Source organism: Camelus dromedarius, unplaced genomic scaffold (genome assembly GCF_036321535.1).
Source record: "Camelus dromedarius isolate mCamDro1 unplaced genomic scaffold, mCamDro1.pat HAP1_SCAFFOLD_114, whole genome shotgun sequence".
In the NCBI taxonomy this organism is placed as follows: domain Eukaryota; kingdom Metazoa; phylum Chordata; class Mammalia; order Artiodactyla; family Camelidae; genus Camelus; species Camelus dromedarius.
This window is the reverse complement of record NW_026989787.1, coordinates 6,840,182-6,860,364: the sequence shown is the minus strand read 5'-3', so window position 1 is coordinate 6,860,364 and position 20,183 is coordinate 6,840,182. Positions and strand designations below refer to the sequence as shown.

Below are 20,183 nucleotides of genomic sequence, written 5' to 3'. Positions count from 1 at the left end.
GTAATTTCTCCATTTTCCTTTCTTATTTTGCTAATTTGTGCTCTCTCTTTTTTCTTCTTTGTGACTTTGGCCAGAGTTTTGTCGATTTTATTTACTTTTTCAAAAAACCAGCTTTTGGTTTGGTTGATTTTTTCTATGGTCTTGTTAATCTCTATTGTATTTAATTCCTCTTTGATCTTTATTATTTCCTTCCTTCTGCTGCTTTTTGGGGCTTTTTGTCCTTCTTTTTCTATTTCATTCAGGTGGTGGGTTAAATTGTTTATTTGAGAATGTTGTTCTTTTTTGAGGAAGGCCTATATCGCTATAAACTTCCCTCTTAGCACTGCCTTCGCTGTGTCCCATAGGTTTTGAGTGGTTGTGCTTTCATTATCATTTGTCTCAAGGTATTTTTTAGTTTCAGCTTTGATTTCCTCATTGATCCATTGTTTTTTCAATAACATATTGTTTAATCTCCATGCTTTCCTTTTTTTCTCCTTTGTTTCTCTGTTGTTGATTTCCAGTTTCATGGCACTGTGGTCAGTAAAGATGCTAGAGATAATTTCTATCTTCTTATAATTGTTGAGGTTTCTTTTGTGCCCAAGTACATGATGAATCCTGGAAAATGTTCCATGTGCATTTGAAAAGAATGTATATCCTATTTTTGGGGGGTGTAATGCTCTGAAAATATCCACCAAATCTAGTTTTTCTATTGTAGTATTTAATTTCTCTGTTGACTTGTTTATTTTCTGTCTGGAAGTTCTGTCTAGTGATGTTAATGCAGTGTTAAAATCTCCAACTATGATTGTATTCCCATCAATACCCCCCTTTATATCTGTTAGTAGTTCTTGTATGTACTTAGGTGCTCATATATTGGGTGCATATATATTAACGAGTGTAATATCCTCATCTTGTATCACTCCTTTAATCATTATAAAATGTCCTTCTTTATCTTTCTTTATGGCCTTTGTTTTAAAGTCTATTTTGTCTGAAATCAGTACTGCAACACTTGCTTTTTTGGCTTTTCCATTTGCATGCAATATTATTTTCCATCCTTTCACTCTCAATCTATATGTGTCCTTATCCCTAAAGTGGGTCTCTTGTATGCAGCATGTTGAAGGTTCTTGCTTTATTATCCAGTCTGCCACTCTGTGTCTTTTGACTGGAGCATTTAGTCCATTAACATTTACAGTAATTAATGACATATGTGTGTTTATTGCCATTTTGAACTTATCTTTGCAGTTGAATTGTTATATCCTCTTTGTTGCTTTCTTCTTCCTTTTGTTGTTTGGTAATTTTCCTTTGTATTATCATGGATTTTATTTAATTTTTGTGACTCCTTTGTAAATTTTTGGCTTGTGGTTACCCTATTTTGTAAATCTATCAACCCATTACTATAACTGTTTTTATTAAACTGATAGTAACATGATCTCAAACCCATCCTACTGTTAAAAAATTTTAAAAAAGAAAGAAAAAATATTCTATATTTCCCTGCCTCCCTCTCCCACTCTCAGTGATTTGTATGTCTTCTTTTATAATTTCATGTTTACTTTATTTGTAATTCATGAGTTATCACCTTTCCAGTTGTGTGTTTCTCATTTCTGTAGCATCCTGCTGCTTTTCTATTTAGAATAGCCCTTTCAATATTTCTTTTAGCATGGGTTTAGTGTTGCTAAACTCCTGCAGCTTTTTTTTTTTGTCTGTGAAACTCTTTATTTCTCCTTCTATCCTCAAGGATAGCCTTGCTGGATAAAGGATCCTAGGATGCATCATTTTTTCATTCAGGGCTTTGAATATATCTTGCCACTCCCTTCTGGCCTGTAGTGTTTGTGTAGAGAAATCAGCTGAGAGCCTTATGGGGGTTCCCTTGTAACTTACTGTTTGCTTTTCTCTTGCTGCCTTTAGAATCATTTCTTTATCCTTGACTCTGGCCATCTTGCTTATGATATGACTTGGTGTGGGTCTATTTGGGTTCTTCCTGTTTGGGACCCTCTGAGCTTCCTGTACTTGGATATCTGATTCCTTCTTTAAGTTTGGGAAGTTTTCAGTCATGATTTCTTCAAAAACCTTTTCAATCCACTTTGATCTTTCTCCCCCTTCTGGGACCCCTATTATGCGAAGATTGGGATGCTTTATATTATCCCATAGGTCCCTTATGCTATTTTCATTATTTTTTATTTGCTTCTCTTGTAGTTCTTCTGAATGGGTGCTTTCTATTGCCCTGTCTTCTAGATCACTAATTTGTTCCTCTGTATTATCTAGTCGGCTTTGCACAGCTATTAGATCATTCCTCATCTCTGTCAATGAGTTTACCCATTCTACTTGGCTCTTCTTTATAGCTTCAATTTCATTTTTGACATATTTTATGTCTCTAAACACTATCTCTTTTAATTCATTCAGCAATTCGATCACTCCTTTTTTGAAATCTTGATCTAGTAGGCTATCGATGTCTATTTTGTTGATCTTTCTTTCAGGGGATTTCTCTTGTTCTTTTAATTGGGAAAGGTGTTTCTGCTTCTTCGTCTTGCTCATACCTCCTTGGCACTGTTGTTTATGGAGTATCAGTTGTTTATTTTGGTCCTTAAGGATTTTATCTATCTGATGCTTATTTAGGAATAGAACTTAGGAAAAAAAAATAAGAGAGAGAAAGAAAGAATTTTAAAAGAATGGAGAAAGAGGGTTTGAAAACAGTGTATAATGAAAGAAGATTGAGTTGAAGCAGAGTATTAATCAGGTTGAGACGTCCTTTTAAAGCCTTTACAAAAAAAGGGGGGGAGATGAATAGATGTATTTGAAACCTGTGTCTAATCAATAGCAGGACATCAAAACCCAAGAGAAATAAAAATGAATTAAGAAGTAAAGATTAAGAGAGTAATAGAAAATAGAACAGGTAAAAACAGATTTAAAAAAAAAAGGGGGGGTTGTCGGTGTTCTCCTGGAGTCTGCGTGCTTTTAATGTGGAATCTTTCTGTCTTGGTCCTGTTTTGGAATCTCAGCTTGCTATTTTCAGAGGCCCTCTGTTGGCGCCCTCTTCTGTGCTGCTCCCAGCACCTGTCGGCAAGCAGATCGTGCCTCCTCCTAACACTGGGTCAGGTGCAGCTCTCTGCTTTGGGCAAGCGGGTCTCTGCCCCTCCGGATGCTGCAGTCAGATGTTGCAGACTGGCCAGGTAGGAGGGCGGGTAGTGCCCCCTCCCAGCACATCAGTCAGGGGCTGTGTTCCTGCCCTAAAGGCGGGGGGGGGGCTGCTCTCCCTCTACCTGCACCGCTGGTAGTTCCGCTCTCTGTGCGGCTGCACACTCTGCCCTGGTCGTTGCTCCGCCCTGGTCAGCGCTCCGCTGGTGGGCTCGGGGAAGACCGAGGGACTGCTCTGTCCCTGCTCCAAGGCAAAACCCAGCTCCTTGTTTGTCTTTGTGGAGCAAGTTCTCTGAGGGACCAGGATGGAAGGATCCTATCTGCCCCGGGCGGCAGGCCAGTCTCAGTCTGGCCTTTGAGGCTGCTAAGCCCTTCAGTGCGGATGCAGGTTTTGCCCTTACCCCCGCCTGAGTGCTCAGCACGGAGGATATGGTGGCTGTGCCTGAGCCCCACATCTCTTCCCCCGAAAACTTTCCGCAGGTTTTCAGAGATAGGGGTGTGCACCCTTACCCTGAGAGCACATCAACCTTGCTGTTTTATCGAGGGCCCAGGTTGTTCTGCCCTGTGCACCCAAAGCCATGGCGTGCAGCCCCTTGCATTCCCCCGGGGCTGCCTCCGTGCAGCCACTTCCATCCTCCGCCTGGCTTGTGCAGCCTGGCCCTGCCCACGGCTGCCGGCCCGCGTCTCAGGCTGGGTGTCTGGGGGACGCTCTGTGCCCGTTTAACTTAGTTCTGTTAGTCAAGGGCTGCTCTGTACAGATCCGAGCCTCGGAGGCTCCCCCTCCATCCCGCTGGCCTCTCAGTTGGAGAGCGGAGACCCAGCAAGTGAGCGCCAGACCTCCTTTGCCGCTCCCTCCCCGTGGGACACATCCCCTGCTGCTTTGCCTTTTGTTCTTTCTTTTTTCCTTTTCTCCTACCAGATTTTTGGCGTCTTTATCTTTTGAAGAGGGCGATGTTCTGTCGGATTTCCACAGGTGCTCTGGTCGGCTGAGTGGGTCTGTAGAAGTGGGTCTTGGTGTATTTGTGGGAGAAGGTGACCTGCGAGCATCCTTCTACTCCTCCATCTTCTCCGTCTCCTAGAAATATTTTTTAATGTGAAAGAGAAACAAACATCACTTTGTTTATGCCACTGTTCTTTGCGGTCTCTGTAACTGGCAGCTAATTTTAACTAATCCAGAAACTTATCCAAAGTGATCATGTAAGGTTCAAACCCAGGCCCACCAGTCTGCAAAGTCCACACTCTTAGGCAGAAGCCTGAAGAACTCCTACTTATAATCTGCAAAAGGTTGGTGGTGGGGGAAGTGTGTGTGTTTGTGTGTGTGTGTGTGTGTAAAACTGCTGACAAGAATTTGACAGAAGGAAAGAAGGAAAGTTCGAATATGCTCACAATTATGCATACCTAAGAGACAATCAAAGGGTATATGCTACTGGACAGTAAAGAATGTAGTCTCCATCAGAGGTGGACAGAGAAAGATCTGTCACCTGCATGGATCTGGAAAGAGAAAGGAAACAGAAGCTGTGTCTCTGAAATATGCTGCTGTATTTTATTTCCCATCTATATTTTATAAATTTCCTATATGCATTTATTATTCTGTTCATAGAAAATTCTAAAAGGCTCAGTCACTATTTCCACAGCCAAATTTGTCAAAGTGTAAAATTGTGTTTAGAAGTCTCATCATAAATATTAAGCATTCATTTTGTGCCCATCAGTATGCTAGATATCAAGCACAATATCAAAAAAGCATCAATCTTGATTTCTGACCTCAAGCAGCTCAGAATTTAGGTGAACACATAGAAAACAACCAAGTACTACTTACATGAAGAGATGGATCAGTGCAGGTGATAATAATCAGAAAGAGACTCATGAAAGAGAAGTAAAATTTAGAAAGACCTAAATTCTATATGTTTGCCTTATCTGCCCCAAATATTGTCTTAAAATGACCAATCCACACTCAGGGCTCAGTCAATCTCTTTCTGGTAACCTGAGAATATCCAGAAGAAAAAGACATAGAAATACTCTGTTTTCTACAGCATCCCATTGGTTTGGGGAAATATCTAGTGGTAGGCTCCTCACATTCATATGATAAAGGAGATGACTGTGAGCAGCAATGTGGCCGGTTCCTCTGCCCAATGGCACAAGCAGAGTCACAAATAACAGAAATGAAAGGATCACTAGAAATTGTGTTATTGAACTGCATGACCTACATGGAACAATCAACTCACTCCTAGGTTTGGCAGGGCCTTTCTGAGTTGATTCCCTGAAAAACAAAACAAAACAATAAAACCCAAACCAAACCAAAAAATAAAAAATTAAAAAAAAATTTAAAAAATGAGAGACTCTGAGTGTCATCAGCTTTGCCCCATGTGGCTGCCTTGATAAGAGTTCAGTTTTCTCTGTGTCTTGAGAAAATTTTTATGATTAATGGAAGACAGAATATTATCCAGTATTAAAAGTTATTTTCCAATTCTGTATTATAAAATTATTTCTGATAATAAAAAATTCTCTATTTCTTTAAATTAATTAAAACATTGAAAGTCTACAGTGTATAAAAGAAAGCATTGGAGTTCTGGAGAGGTGAGGCAGAATACGAAGGTAAACAGGAATCGTTATTCCTTTTCTGAGAGGTATGTAATCTACAGGGGAAGCAGGCAGCACCTGAAAGGGGAGGAGAGGTTGGTGGGCCACGCAGGGTTGAAGGAGGAGCATAGGAACATGGGTCTGGGAAAGTTTGGCTAGCTTTACAGTGCTTAATTGAAATACTACTTTGCAATATTTTCTCAACACCAGGGTTCAAGTTTGTTAGTCCTACTGAGACATCAGGTCAGAAGAAAAGAACAAAAGTGAGAAGGCATTCATGGCTTTGCATTCTCAGAAAGTCATCCTGCTGGTTCAACTCTGTATGATTGAGCATATTGTCATTGATGAAGAATTTTTATTTATTTTTGATCAAAGACTTCACCATGTTTTCCTGAACTTTTCAATCTCCTGGTTGCAGAGTTTTAACGTGAGCTCTCCTAGGGCCTGGGAGAATTTCTGAGAATGACCCCTGAGAATGAGCTCAGTGGTGAGAAGTCCAAGGACAGGATGAGGTCGACATTGCAAGTGTTTTTGGAATAAGGTAGGTTGACTAGAAACTGTAATTGTGCAAGGCCAGCTGTGCACTTCTGTGTGAGCTGATCCCTTATCATGGTCCCAGTCTTAAATATTCACGACCAATTACTCTGTGTTCTCACCCCACTGTGCTGATTGACCCTCTCCCTTAACTATATGACATCCCTTCTTTTTATGACAAGTGTTAGGTAGGTGATCTTCCAGGCTCTTCTTCAAAGGAAAAACACGATTTCCTGCAGCAGGATGCCCGCCATCTCCAGCTAATCTGTCTTCTTGGAAGATGTCCAAATATTTCTTTGAAAGTTTCCCATGCATCCCATTTAAAGAATATGTACTGTCATCTGGGTCCCATATTGGAATCTGCCACACAGGAGCCAGCCAGTTATTGACTATTTTCTCTTTCCCATCCATAAAATGAAGACTTCTAAGAAAATATTTGCAAGTGAAGCCAGGCTGAAAGCTTAGAATTAAAGCAGAGTTGGTGCTCCTTAGCTCCTGTGAATTGATATAAAAAACACCCTGATGAGTTCTGCTAGTGACTGAGATAGTGCTTGCTGGGATCCCTGTAAGAATTCAATCTGTTCCCTGGACCATGTTTAAATCTGGGCAAAAGTTTTCCTGATACAGTGAAAGCAGCTGGTTTCTGAGGTTCCTCATAGTCAAATTTTTCATTTCTTTGATTTGAAGTAACCCAGGTCTAATACCAGCTAGGCCTTGATTCCATGCACCTCCCATCTTTTCTTCCTCAATGACTGTGTGTGTATGTATTTGTGCATATGTGTTTCTTGGCCTAATATTAGGATATCTGTTAATTGTAATACACATTTAATACTGAACTTCAATTCTAACCTTAACTGATTCTCTAAGACTAGGACATAATATGTATGCACATATATGTGTGTGTGTGTGTGTGTGTGTGTGTATGTATGTATGTATATATATATAATATATATAATTTTTTAAGAATTTTTAAGAATCAATATAAATTGTAAAAGAACAAGATTCAGAACATTTTAGAAATAGAGAAAAAGAGATATGACTCAGAAAGCGTATGAGAATTGGTATCTTGTGTTCTGCTTGTGGCTCTTCTGTCAGTGAGATCTGGGGCAAGCCACTAACAGTCTAGGCAGGAGTTTCTGTTTACTATGTGTTTAATGTAGCTATCCTGGACTATATCAGAAAAGAAGATAGGAATATTTCATGTTCCAGATATCTCAGACTTCGTTTCATTTTACCACTCATTTATCATCCAACAAATATTTATTCTATGCCTACTGTGTGCAAAACACTGGACTGGTTTCTGAGGATACATTGGTCCATTTGATGGATGTGGCCTTTGCCCTCCCGGGTTCCACAAGTTTCCAAGCATTCCTCCAGGGACCATTAGGCTGGACATGATAAATCAGTGAGGACTAACTAACCAAACCCCAGTGTGTCCCCACACCACAGTTCTCTTTGGCTTTGTCTCCTGAATCCTATGTATCCAAATGCAGGCACACCTTCCAATTATCCACTTATTCTACTAATTTATCTTTGCTAACTTCTTTATCTCCAATTCAGTCTCTCCACCAAATTGTTTTTGGAGGATATAAAAACAAATAAACATGTGCCCTCAAGAAACTTAGAGTTTAAAAAAAAATAGAGGCAAATATGTAGCTGGATATATGAGCAAATTCAGGGCTGAGTAAAATCTCCTAGTACAGGATATTGACATGGTTCAGAGCCTATGACTCAAATATGCTTTATAATAGCTGAATGTAACCAGGTCACCTTATGAAAAACAGCAGTATGATAATAAATCAGGCGTCCTTTATCTCATTACAAAATTGAAGGGCAATAGTATTTGGGTCTTACATTGGTAGATGAAAGAGTGGGCTAAAGTGGAGAGGACTTCCCAGATTTCTCACAGAAATTGAGACCTAAAGGGCAAATTAAAAAAAAAAAAAACTACATAAGGCTTAAGGAAGCCTGTTGTTTTTGTGAGCAGAATAGCTTTTGGTGTCTGGTAAAGGCCTCTGTGTACCTGGGGTAGTTAAAGACAGATTGATTACAAGTAAAAATGAGGGGGGGAAGCATACTAAAGAATGAAACAAATATGTAAGTGGGTGTAAATTTTATAATTTTACCTTCATCTTTGAGTGAACTTAATTATCAAATAAAATGCCTGGATTTGCTTAATTTACTTAACCAATTCAATAATCAGATATAAAATTTTGTTCTTCAGGGTCCTCAAGGACACACACACACAAAAATGATGTATGCATTCTGACAAAACATAATCATAATGCAAATAATTTCTATTTATAAACTATTTTATAGTTCATGCATATCACTCAAACAGTGTATTACTGTCATTTCAAAATAACATTCTGTCTCCTCTGTAGTTGGCACACCTGAGAGTGACAGCATCTCTTAGCAGTCCCCAGTCTTGCTGAGTCATTCTGTTCATCCTCCTGTAGCTCAGGCATCATTCAGAGGCCAAACAGGTTGAGAATTGACAAGTGCTTAACTATGGATCCCTAACTTACTCTGGAGGAATGCTGTAAGACTGTGAACCTCAGGAGAGTAAAGGTCACATCCATCACATAAACTAGCACATCCTCAGAACTCAGTGCATTGTTGTGCATATGGCAGGCACCCAATAAATATTTGTTAGATAATAAATGAATGGGTGAAATGAAGTCTGAGGCTTCTGAAATGCACATCTTCTCTATCTTGTATAGTGCAGGGTCCTCTCAAGATTTAATCCCTAGCTCTGTCTACATTAACATGTTCTTATTTGATTGAAGAATCAACACACTTAAAGACTGGGATTTGGAAGTGAGAAGGAGTACATGGAAGTGATTAAGGAAAACAAGGAAATGAGACACAAGTGGCAACATTTGTCAAAGTAAGATAAAAGAATACTTATTACAAGATTACTTATTATATTTCTCATGTCTGTGCATGTCTTCATCTTCACCTTCTGGTAACATATACATCCACGTTGAATTGAGCCATTTTCCCCAAATCGAGGATCTTGTGACTTTGAAGTACCATAATATCTTGAGATTTCTTTGATAATTTTTGACCAATGGGTTCTAGAGATGCTGGAAACCCTGACAGTATAAAATAACAAGACAGTGTAAAAACATGAGTCAGAAACTCATGACTGCCTTTAGACATAGCTACTTAAATATAGCATGGTGACTAAAAGTATGGATTCTGGAGCAAGACTACTTAGATTCAAATCCTGACTTTGCCCTTGTGAGCTGTTTGATTTTTGTTGTTAATTAATTTCTCTGTGCCTTAGTTTTGTATTTCAAAAATGAGTTGTGGTGAGGATTAAATAAACAATACTGTTAGAGCAGTTCTAGGTGTATAGGAAGTGCCATATTAATCTTAGTTCTTGTCGTGATCCTGGGTAAATCACTTATCCACTCTGGTTTAGTTTCCAGGTATAAAATGAGAGATTTTTACTAGATTTTCTCTAAGGCCCTCCTGAACCTACTGTTTTCAAATGCTTACAGTCCATGTGCTTTTCTACATATATGTATGTAGTTTGTGATAGGAAAGTGCATGATTAGTTAGTAAATGCTTTCCTTGATTGATGGAAGGAGATGTCATTAGGGGATTGAGACAGTCTTCTTCACTAGGCCAAATTCCTTGAGGGTAAGAGTGTATCTTTTCCTTCTCAGGATCCCAAGGCCTAATGTGGTGCCTGGGGACAGTGGGTGCTCTGTAAACTGTTAATGGATATGGAATAAATGCCTATGTCTTGTGTACCCAGATATATGGGAATGGGAAAGGGTTGTAAGTCCTTCCTAAGCCTTATCTCAATTAAAGCTACTTACACCGAATATTCAAAAAACATTAGTTCTCTCTACTGGAGACATTCCTAGTACAGGAATTCAAGTTTGAGTTTTTGATGGCAAATTCTGATTTGAGATCATAAGTCCTGGATTTGAGAAGTAGGGTATAGTAGATACACATAGTTTACTGTGTTGCAAGCACAGATTTGGTGTTATGGCACTGAGGATGGCATGATCAGCATTAAAATGCCAAGTCTCATTTCTTTCCCATGTATTTATGCGTTTTTTTCCAGAGCAGCTTTATCTATAGATACGCACACATGTTGCGTTTGCTTTGATTCATTTTAAGTAAAAAAAAAAAAAAAAATAGAGACAGAGAGACATAGCATTAATTAAAAAAGTAATGTTAAGAAAATGAAAAGACAACCCACAAAATGGTAGAAAATATTCACAAATAATATATCTGATAAGGGACTTGTATCCAGAGTTCATAAAAACAAAACTAAGCAAAACAATAGGATTTACATTTCTCATTTAAGTTATTATTTTCTCTAAACCTCAAGTCTTTTTTGGCATTACTGTTTTCTTTTTCATTAATTGAATATTTTCTAATATTACTTTTTATCTTCTTTAATGATTTTCTTGCTATATATTTTTAGTTATTTACTTAGTGATTGCTTTAGGCCTTACCATATATGTCTTATCAAAAACAGTTTCACAATTACACCAGCAATTTCAGAGAATGTAGAAACAGCATTCCCATATAATTCTACTCTCTTTTGTTTCTTACTGTGGTATTCTTGTCATAGGTATTATCTCTATGCATGTTATAAGCCCAGCAGTACATCATTATAATTATTATTCCTTTATGTAATTTTATGTCTTTTAAAGAAGCTGAGAGGAGAAAAGAGAGCAAGTTTATACGTATAACTTTTTTCTTTTTTTTTAATTGAGTTATAGTCAGTTTATAATGTTGTGTCAGTTTCCAGTGTAGAACACAATTTTTATGTTATATGTATAATTTTTCTCATATTAGCCTTCTTTCCATTTCAGGTTCTATGCATTTGTTCCTTTGGATTCAAGTGAAACATCTGGAGTCAATTCTTAACCCAATGTTGGTTTGTTGTCACCAACCTCTTTGCCCTGTTATTGGTAAATATATTACATTTCTGTATGTTATATGCCCACAAATACAATTAAAAGTATACTGCTTTATGATTTTTAAACAAGATAAGAAAGGATAATAGGCAATTATACTCCTTTATAATTGCATAATTACCTTTATCAGTGTTCTTTGTTTTGTGTGTGTGTGTATTAAAAATACTGTCTTGGGTCACTTGCTTTAAGCCTGAAGAACTAACTTTAGTATGTCTTGTAAGGTAGGTCTACTGGCAGCAGACTCTTTCAGATTTTGTTTTCCAAATATCTTTTTATTTCATCTTCATTTTTAAATGATAATTTTGCTGGATATATGATTCTTGATTAAGAGTTTTTAAAATTTGAGGGCTGAAAATATGTTATCCTATTGCTTCAGCCCTCTATTGTTTCTGATGATAAGTCAACTGTTAATCTTATAGGAGTTTCCTTAAGCAAGGAGTCATTTTCCTCTTGCTGCCTTCAAGATTTTCTTTGGCATGTTTACTATGTGTCTATTCATGGGTCTTTTTGAGTTTATCCTACTTGCAGTTTGTTGAACTTCCTGGATATGTAGATTTAAATTTTTTAGGAAATGGGAATTTTTTAGCCACTAATTTTTCAAATATTTTTCTGCTCCTTTCCTTCTCTGTTCTTCTGGTGCTGCCTTTACATGTCTGTTGGTATACATTAGTGTCCCACATTTCTCTGAGGCTTTGCTCATTTTTTCTTCATTCATTTTTCACTCTGTTATTGGATTGCATAATTTCTATTGATCTATTCTTAAGTACTTTTAGTTTCTGCCCGTTTAAGTGTATTATTGATTCCATCTAGTGAATTTTTAAATTTCAGTTATTGCTCTTTTCAGCTCCAAAATTTCCATTTGGTTATTTTTAATAATTTCTGTCTCTTTATTAATGTTCTCTATGTGATGTGACACTGTCATCATGCTTTACTTCTAAAATCATGGTTTACTTTGTTTCTTTGAACATATTTATAATGGCTTCTTTTCTCACATCAGGTCTCTCCTGCAGGTGGCTTTATTGACTGCTATTCTTCTGGTATCTAGGCCATAATTTCCTGCTTATTTTGCATGTCTCATATTTTTTGGAAAATGAACATTTTAGATATTGCAGCAACTTTGGGTACTGGCTTCATCTCTCCCCTCTTTCAGTGCTTGTCATTGTTGTTAGATTGTTTACTTGTTTAAAGACTAACTGGATTATTTTAGTGATGTACAGTCCCTTCTCTTCCTCCTCTATCCCATAAACAGACACAGGGTAAAGCCTCTGATGTTTTTCCTCGGGGATTCATCCTTGGACATGCCCAGAAACTCTGGGATAACAAGGTTTTAGCAGGACTTTGGTGGTGTTAGTCTAGTTACCTGACCACACTAACCTATGAAATTCCACTAACTGCTGGTTAAAAGCTCTATTGTTCATAACAATGCCCTGGAGAATAAACTATTTACACCCGAATCCAGTCAAATTCAGGCTGCTATGAAGGGACAGTTCCTGATGGTCAATGTTTGAAATTTATTCAGACTCTAGTTCTTGCAGCTGGTTTCTTATTTTCTCCAGCAACAAGTTGGCTTATCATTTAGCCTGTATCTTCAATGAATTTATCAGTCTCCTCCCCATTGCCTCTTACCAACACTTCTAATGCTTTTGAAAGCACCCTTAGATTTGAACTTCATATGCTGTTGCAAATAATGTTGGCTCCTTTGGGGAGATAATTTGAGCTCTCTCTTCTATGGTCTGCCTTTCCTCCAAGGGAAAATCTCTGAGCCACAACTCTGGTGCAGGAGTAAGGAACAATAGGTCAATTCTAAGTGACAGCCCAGTTTGAAGAAGTAAGTGCTCAGTGGATATATGGGCAAGAGCCCCAGGTGTCCTTGGCTTGTCTCCATCGGCACAATCCCCTGTCCTACGAGCTGAGTCAATAGCAATTGGGACCTCAATGTCCTACCATGCCGAAGGTAGAACCTTTGTCTCATGAAAGGAAATGTGGTGGAAGAATGGGGCCCCCACCTGTTGGCTGCAGTAGTACAGATCTTTGCCTCAGCAACAAGTATCTAGGGGCAGTATGAGAAATGCTAATGTCATGTCCTTCCCAGGAAGACAACCCTCCAACCAGGACCTGGGGGGAGTCAAAAACTTGTGTTCTTGGTTGTACAAGTCTGGGTGGAGTTCCCAGCTCAATAAGTGGAGAGGGGAAAAATACGGATTTTCAAATACTAAAGACTCATCATTTTATGGAGCTTTAGTAAATATTCTTGAGTAAATGTGTCCTCATTTGCTGTATATCTGTAGTGGCATTTCCATTTGTGTATGCTCATAAGGCCAACTATTTTTAAATGTGTTTTAAAAATAATTTTCATCAGTTTTTTTGAGGAGTGATTCTGAGTTGCACACCATCGTGCCAGAAGTGGAGCCAGGAAGGGGAAACTGATACAGTATAGATTAGCATTCTCTTCAACTGAGGGCTTGCTGTATCTTTGGTTGCTAGTGGAAGGCCTAATATATATTTGTAGTATTAAAAATAAAAATTAAAAAAATAATTTTCTAATGTTAGTATGTTAGAAGCAAAGCATAAGATGGCAATTCCTGTAGATGATTTGTTGCTTGAATCCTCTGAGAAGAAATCTTTAGAGAAGTGGAGACATAGGAGGATGCAAGTTCCCAGGCATTTCTCAAGGGAGATCATGTGAGCCTTTCTAGCAGCCAGCACTCAAAGCATCTTGGGATGGATACTCTGCTGTAAAGAGACTAAGAGAGTTCAATATCAGCTATCAAAATCAACCTCATAAAAATAATCATAATAAAGAGTATGTAGAGTAAAGAAATTCAGTGTAGAGTTTACTAACAGCTGCTCCAAGAACCCAAATCAACCACATAAACAAAATTGTAGCAACAGTAATAAAAACAATATAACAGCCACTCTTATTGGACACTTTCTACCCTTAAAGAAGTACACTTACTATCTCTAATCCTCATGATCACACAGTAAATAAGATATTATTCCTACATTTATGCAAGTGAAGAGATTAGACTTAACATCTTCTAGGTCACATAACTTGGTTCTAGAGCTTAGTCTCAGATGCAAGCTCTCTGATTCCAAGGCCTGTCCTCTGTCCATTACTTACACAAAACTGTCCAAAAAGAGGTGAAGAAATGAGAAAAGAAAGAAAAACATAGGGTAAAAACAGATAAGAGAATAAAATGGTAAGGAAAAATGTATAAAAGTATAGTCATGCATGGGAGTGCCAGGGCAGGATCAACAGGTTCCCCTGTAGCTCTTCATTAGCACAAATACCCTCCAATTTGGTCTAAGCCTTCTGAGGTGAGCTTCATCAAGGCTCAACAATGCTGAACCCACAAATCCTTTCAATGTAGCCCTATCTCTACCTTGAGTTTTTGCTGAGAAGGCTGAGGAAAAACTCCCTTAAACTTTCCAGAAGCCCAATTGTTTGAAAGCATCTATGATACATACTGTATCTCCTCAGAAAGTCTTTTTCTGATTATGTCATACTCCAAGGATGCAACCATAATGATTCTGAGGTTTAAGCAAAAGACTCTTCAGTCACGTCCTTCGTTTCATATTTGACCCCTCCATCTTTTTTCTTTTGTTTTCTGGCAACACCCTGGATTTGTTCTTTGCTTGGAAACCATTTACGAATTTAATTTTAGGATCATTTCCCTTCCTGGGAACTGCTGCTTTGTGTCTTCCTATTCCCCTTCCCAAAATTGAGTTTATGGTCTCCATAAGATTATATATCATGACAAAAGTATCTTACAAGTCTCCTTCAACTTTCACTGCATTTTGCAAATTTTGATGAGTTGTATTTTTATTTTTATTTCATTGAATACATTTTAAAATCCCTCTTGAGACTTATTTGACCTATGTATAATGTAGAAGTGTGTTGTTTACTATCCAGGTATTTTAGGACTTTCCAGCTATCTTTCCATTGTTGATTTCTAGTTTAATTTCACTCTAGTCTGAGACATACATTATAACATTTCTGTTCCTTTCAATTTTTAAGGTGTGTTTAATGATACATAATGAGGTCTATCTTGGTGAATGTTTCATGTTAGCTTGAGGAAAATATGTATTCTGATGTTTTTGGTATTCTATAAATGTTGATTACATCCTGTAGATTCCAAATAGAAAAATCAATCAATATAATATACCACATTAAGAGAGCAAAGAAAAAAATGGTCATCCAATTGATTCACAAAAATCCTTTGATAAAATTTAATAATTTTTCTGTTAAAAAAATACTCAAAAAGTAGGAATAGAAGAAAACTTCCTCAACATGATAAAAACCATGCATGTAAAATCCACAGCTGCATCCTACTCAATGATGAAAGACTGAAATCTTCTCCCCTAAGATAACAAAAAAGACAGTAATGCCCACTTTTCCCTCCTCTATTTAACATAGAATTAGGGGTACTAGCCAGTGTAATAAAACAAGGGAAAGAAATAAAGAGATTTAAAATTGGAAATGAAGAAATAAATTCTCTCTTAACACACGACATGATATTAAATATAGAAATATCAAAGATTTCACCAAAAAAATAGAAAAAATAAACGAATTCAGCAAATTTGGAGGATACAAAATCAACAATTAAAAATCAGTTGCATTTCTATACACTAACATGACAATTCAAAAAATTAAGAAAGCAATCCCATTTAAAATAGGATCAAAGTGATTAATTAAAAATAAATTTAGCCTAGAAGAAGAAAGATTTGCATACTGAAAACATTGCCAATAGACATTAAATAAGACATAAAGAAATAGACATCCATGTTCATAGGTGGGAAGTTTTAATATTGTTAAGCTGTCCGTACTACTCAACAGATTCTACAGATCTCATGCAATTTTTATCAACATTCCAATATTTTTCCAGAAAATAAAAAGTTCTAAAATTCATAGGGAATTTCAAGAGATCCCAAATAAACAAATAAAAAATCTTGAAACAGAAGAACAAATTGTGAGATATCATACTTCCTGATTTCAAAACTTAGTACAAACTATTGTAATCCAAATAGACATATAGACGAATACAGTAAATAAATCTTCTCATATGTGGTCAAATGATTTGGTAAAGGTGTCAAGACCATTCAGTGGGAAAAGCACAATATTTTCAACAAGTGATACTGAAGAAATTCGATATTCACATGCAAAAGAATGAAGTTATACCCTTACCTTCCTCCATATTCAAAAATTTACTCAAAATAGAACAAAGATCTAAATGTAAAAGCTAAATAAAATCTCTTAGAAGAAAACGTAGGGGAAACTATTCATTCTATTGGGTTTGGCAATGATTTCTTGGATATACACCAAAGGTGTGTGTAGACAACAAATGAAAAAATAGATAAATTGGTTTTTACAAAAATTATAATTTTGTGCATATCAAAGGACAACATCAAAAGAATAAAGGGTAACTCACAGGATGGGAGAAAATGTTTACAAATCATACATTTGATAAGAAATTAATATTCAGAATATATAAAGAACCCTTTAACTCAGCAACAACAAAAACAAAAACAAAGAGCTCATTTCAAAAATAGTCAAGGACTTGAAGACACCTTCCCCAAATAACAGATAAATGGCCAATAAGTACCTGAAAAGGTGCTCATCATCATTATTCATTAAGGAAATGAGATACATTTCACACACATTAATATGGTTGCCATTTCTTTAGAAACAGAAAACAAATTTTGCTGAGGATGTAGAGAAATTGAGAATCCTGTACATCATTGGTAGGAACAAATTGAACAGCTAATGTAGAAAACAGTATAACTATTCCTCAGAAAATTAAACATAAAATTACCATTTGATTCAACAGTTCAACTTCTAGTTATATATCTCAAAATAACTGAAAGTAAGAACTCAAATATATAGTTGTACACCAATGTTTATAATTGCATTATTCAAAACAATACAAAAAAATGGAAACAATCTAGTTATCCACTAACATATGAATGGGTAAATAAATTGTAGTGTATTTGCTGGTTAGAATGGCTGTCATCAAAAGAACACAAGCAACAAATATTGGCAATGATGTGGATAAAAGAAACCCTTGGTGGGCTCTTGGTAGGAAAGTAAATTCATGCAGCCACTGTGGAAAATAGTATGGAGATTTCTCCAAAAATCTCAAAATATAATTACTATATGACCCAGAAATTCCACCCCTGGGTATATAAAACCAAAACCAAAACCAAAACCAAAAACACTAATTTGAAAAGATACATGCATGTCAATGTTCATAGCATCATTATCTACAATTGCCAAGGTATGGAAGCAACCTAAGTGTCCATGAACAGATGAATGGATAAAGAATATATGATATACACACACACAGAGATAGATATAGATAGATATAGTATGTATAGATATTTATTTTATACTACACACACACACACACACACACAATAGAATACTACTCAGCCATAAAAAATGAAATTTTGCCATTAACAGCAACATGGATGGACTTGGATGGCATTGTGCAAAGTGAAATAAGTCAGACAGAGAAAGACAAATACTATATGATATCACTTATATGTGGAATGTATAAAATACAACAAACTATTGAATATAACAAAAACAACAATAAAAAAAGAAGCAGGCTCACAGATATAGAGAACAAACCAGTGGTTACCAGTGGGAAGTGGGGTGAGCAATAAAGGTGTGGAGGAGTGGGAGGAGTGGGAGTAACACACTATTGAGTATAAGACAGGCTACAAAGATGTACTGCACAACACAGGGAACATAGCCAGTATTTTGTAATAACTGCAAATTAAGTGGAAATGTAAAAGTTGTATAATAATTAAAAATTAAAAAAATAAAATAGAGTGTAGTACATTCTTACCATGGAATGTTATTCAGCCTTAAAAAGAAGGATATTCTAACACATGTTACAGTCTAAATAAACCTGAGGACATTATGCTAACTGAAATAAGACAGTCACAAAAAGAAAAATACTATATGATGTCATTTTTATGAGGTATCCAGGGTAGTTAAATTCATAGAAACAGAAAGTTTACTCACACTTACCAGGATCTTGGGGAGAGGGAAATGAAGACTTGTTTATTAGATACAGAGTTTCAGCTGAGCATGATGCAAAGGGTTGGAGGTAGATAGTGATGATGATTGTAACATCTATGTGAATATACTTAATTCCACTATATTGTACACTTTAAATAGTTAAAATAGTAAATACATGTGTATATTTCATCAAAATAAAATAATTAGGTACTTTAAGTGGGAGGGAAATAGAACTTGATTGTCTGCATTTTCTATATTAGTGGACAGTCAGCAGGGGCAGAGAGAGATTGGGGCCTTAGACTAAATATATCAGGGGAGGAATTCATTACTCATGTTTTATCAGGGACCGTTTCCTGGTCTAAGGGTGGGCACCATATTCAATGCAGCCTGGGACCACTGTCCACAAAACAGTGGTCAGGGAATAAGATCACATTATCTGAAGTAAAAGGAATTCCATCCAAATAACACTGTTGAGTGGCACAACCACACTTCCATGGAAAAAGAGACACAAGGAAGAATATTCCAGAGTTGTCGTATCAGTCCTATTACAGTTATAGAAACAGAATCCACTTTAGTTTGTTTAAACATAATACATTTGTACAGGTGATAAAGGAATAGAGATCAAAAAACACAAAATTCTTCACCAAAGCCTTTACTTTTTTGCCTATAGGTAATGAGAGGGATATTTATTACCCTTTGAAATAATAAACAAATGTCACACTTATTCATACATCCAACCATTAATCTATTTATTCATTGTTTCAATCACCATGCACTCTAGGTTTTACCTTACTTTAAAGTTACCATATTTGGTCCTTAGGGCTCTATAATACACAATTATATCTCCAGGCAAGATGCACTATGTTGAAACCAAACTTAAAAAATGACTATTTGGTTGCTACTTAGATTGTTGATCACTACACATAAAATAATTATATATATACACACACATACACATACATACACATATCTATATACACACACACACATCTATACACACACACACACACACACACATATATATATACATGTATATAATTACAATATTTATTTCTGCCTAAATAACATTATGTAAGGCCCATACACAGTGTAAGCTGCATATTGAAGACTAGATCTTTACATTTCTCTCTTTACATAATCCAGAACAACGGCAGGGAGGACATAAGAATTTAACAATGAAAATAATTAGAACCAAGCATTCCTTAATGAGGATAAGAATAGATGTGTGAATAAATTGTTATCTACTTTTTAAAGCCTTTTTATTTTTCTAAGTGACCATAGTCAGTTTTATTATTTTTTATTGAAAGAAAATAGAAACAGTATTTCAAAGAGATATCTGCACTCATGTTTATTGCAGCATTAACCACAATAGCCAAGCAATGAAAGCAACCTAAATGCCCAACACATGAGTGGATACAAAAGATGTGGCACATATATATATACACAAGGGAATATTATTCAGTCACAAGGAAGGAGGATATCCTGCCATTTGCAGCATCAATGGACCTTGAGCACATTATACTTAGTGAGATAGGTCAGAGAAAGACAAGTAGTGTGATATCACTTACATGTCGAATCTAAAAAAGGCAAAGCTTCTCTTTGCTCTTCAATGCAGGGTGTGTCTAGTCCAAGGGATTAGAACATCTGCTTAAGTCAAGCTCTCAGTGGGAACAGATATACAGATATTTCTGTAGAATCATTTACTTTTGCATTAAACCCCATGATACATTGTTCACATATTCATTACTATATGGTTTCTTCTTTAAAAGGCAAAGCCATTCATTCTTCCTTCTGAACACTTGAAGCCACAGCTAGATGGAGTCATTTAAAGTCTCCAGTGGAAATGAGTTAACATCTTTGCAGAGATACAGAGACTGTGGTGTATTAGGTCACAGAGGGGGGGACTGTACCAAAAGTGTTTCTTCTGCTCCTCTGGCCCTTAAGTCAACTTAGAGACATTAATCTAATATCTAAAATACAAACAATCT

General features: G+C 36.5%; 1 protein-coding gene and 1 long non-coding RNA gene across 2 annotated transcripts; one reads left to right on the top strand and one right to left on the bottom strand.

Annotated features, from left to right (window-relative positions):
* The window catches only part of LOC135320670 (actin-related protein 3B-like), an 876,522-nt gene that overhangs the window by 489,246 nt on the left and 367,093 nt on the right, over positions 1–20,183 (bottom strand).
* LOC135320657 (uncharacterized) lies at positions 5,660–11,148 on the top strand. Of its 2 annotated transcripts, XR_010379911.1 has the most exons (4): positions 5,661–6,005; positions 6,104–6,226; positions 9,009–9,109; positions 11,064–11,148. It is a non-coding gene; the product is annotated as an uncharacterized LOC135320657 (long non-coding RNA). The 2 variants fall into 2 exon arrangements; XR_010379910.1 differs by having other exon boundaries at positions 5,660–6,226.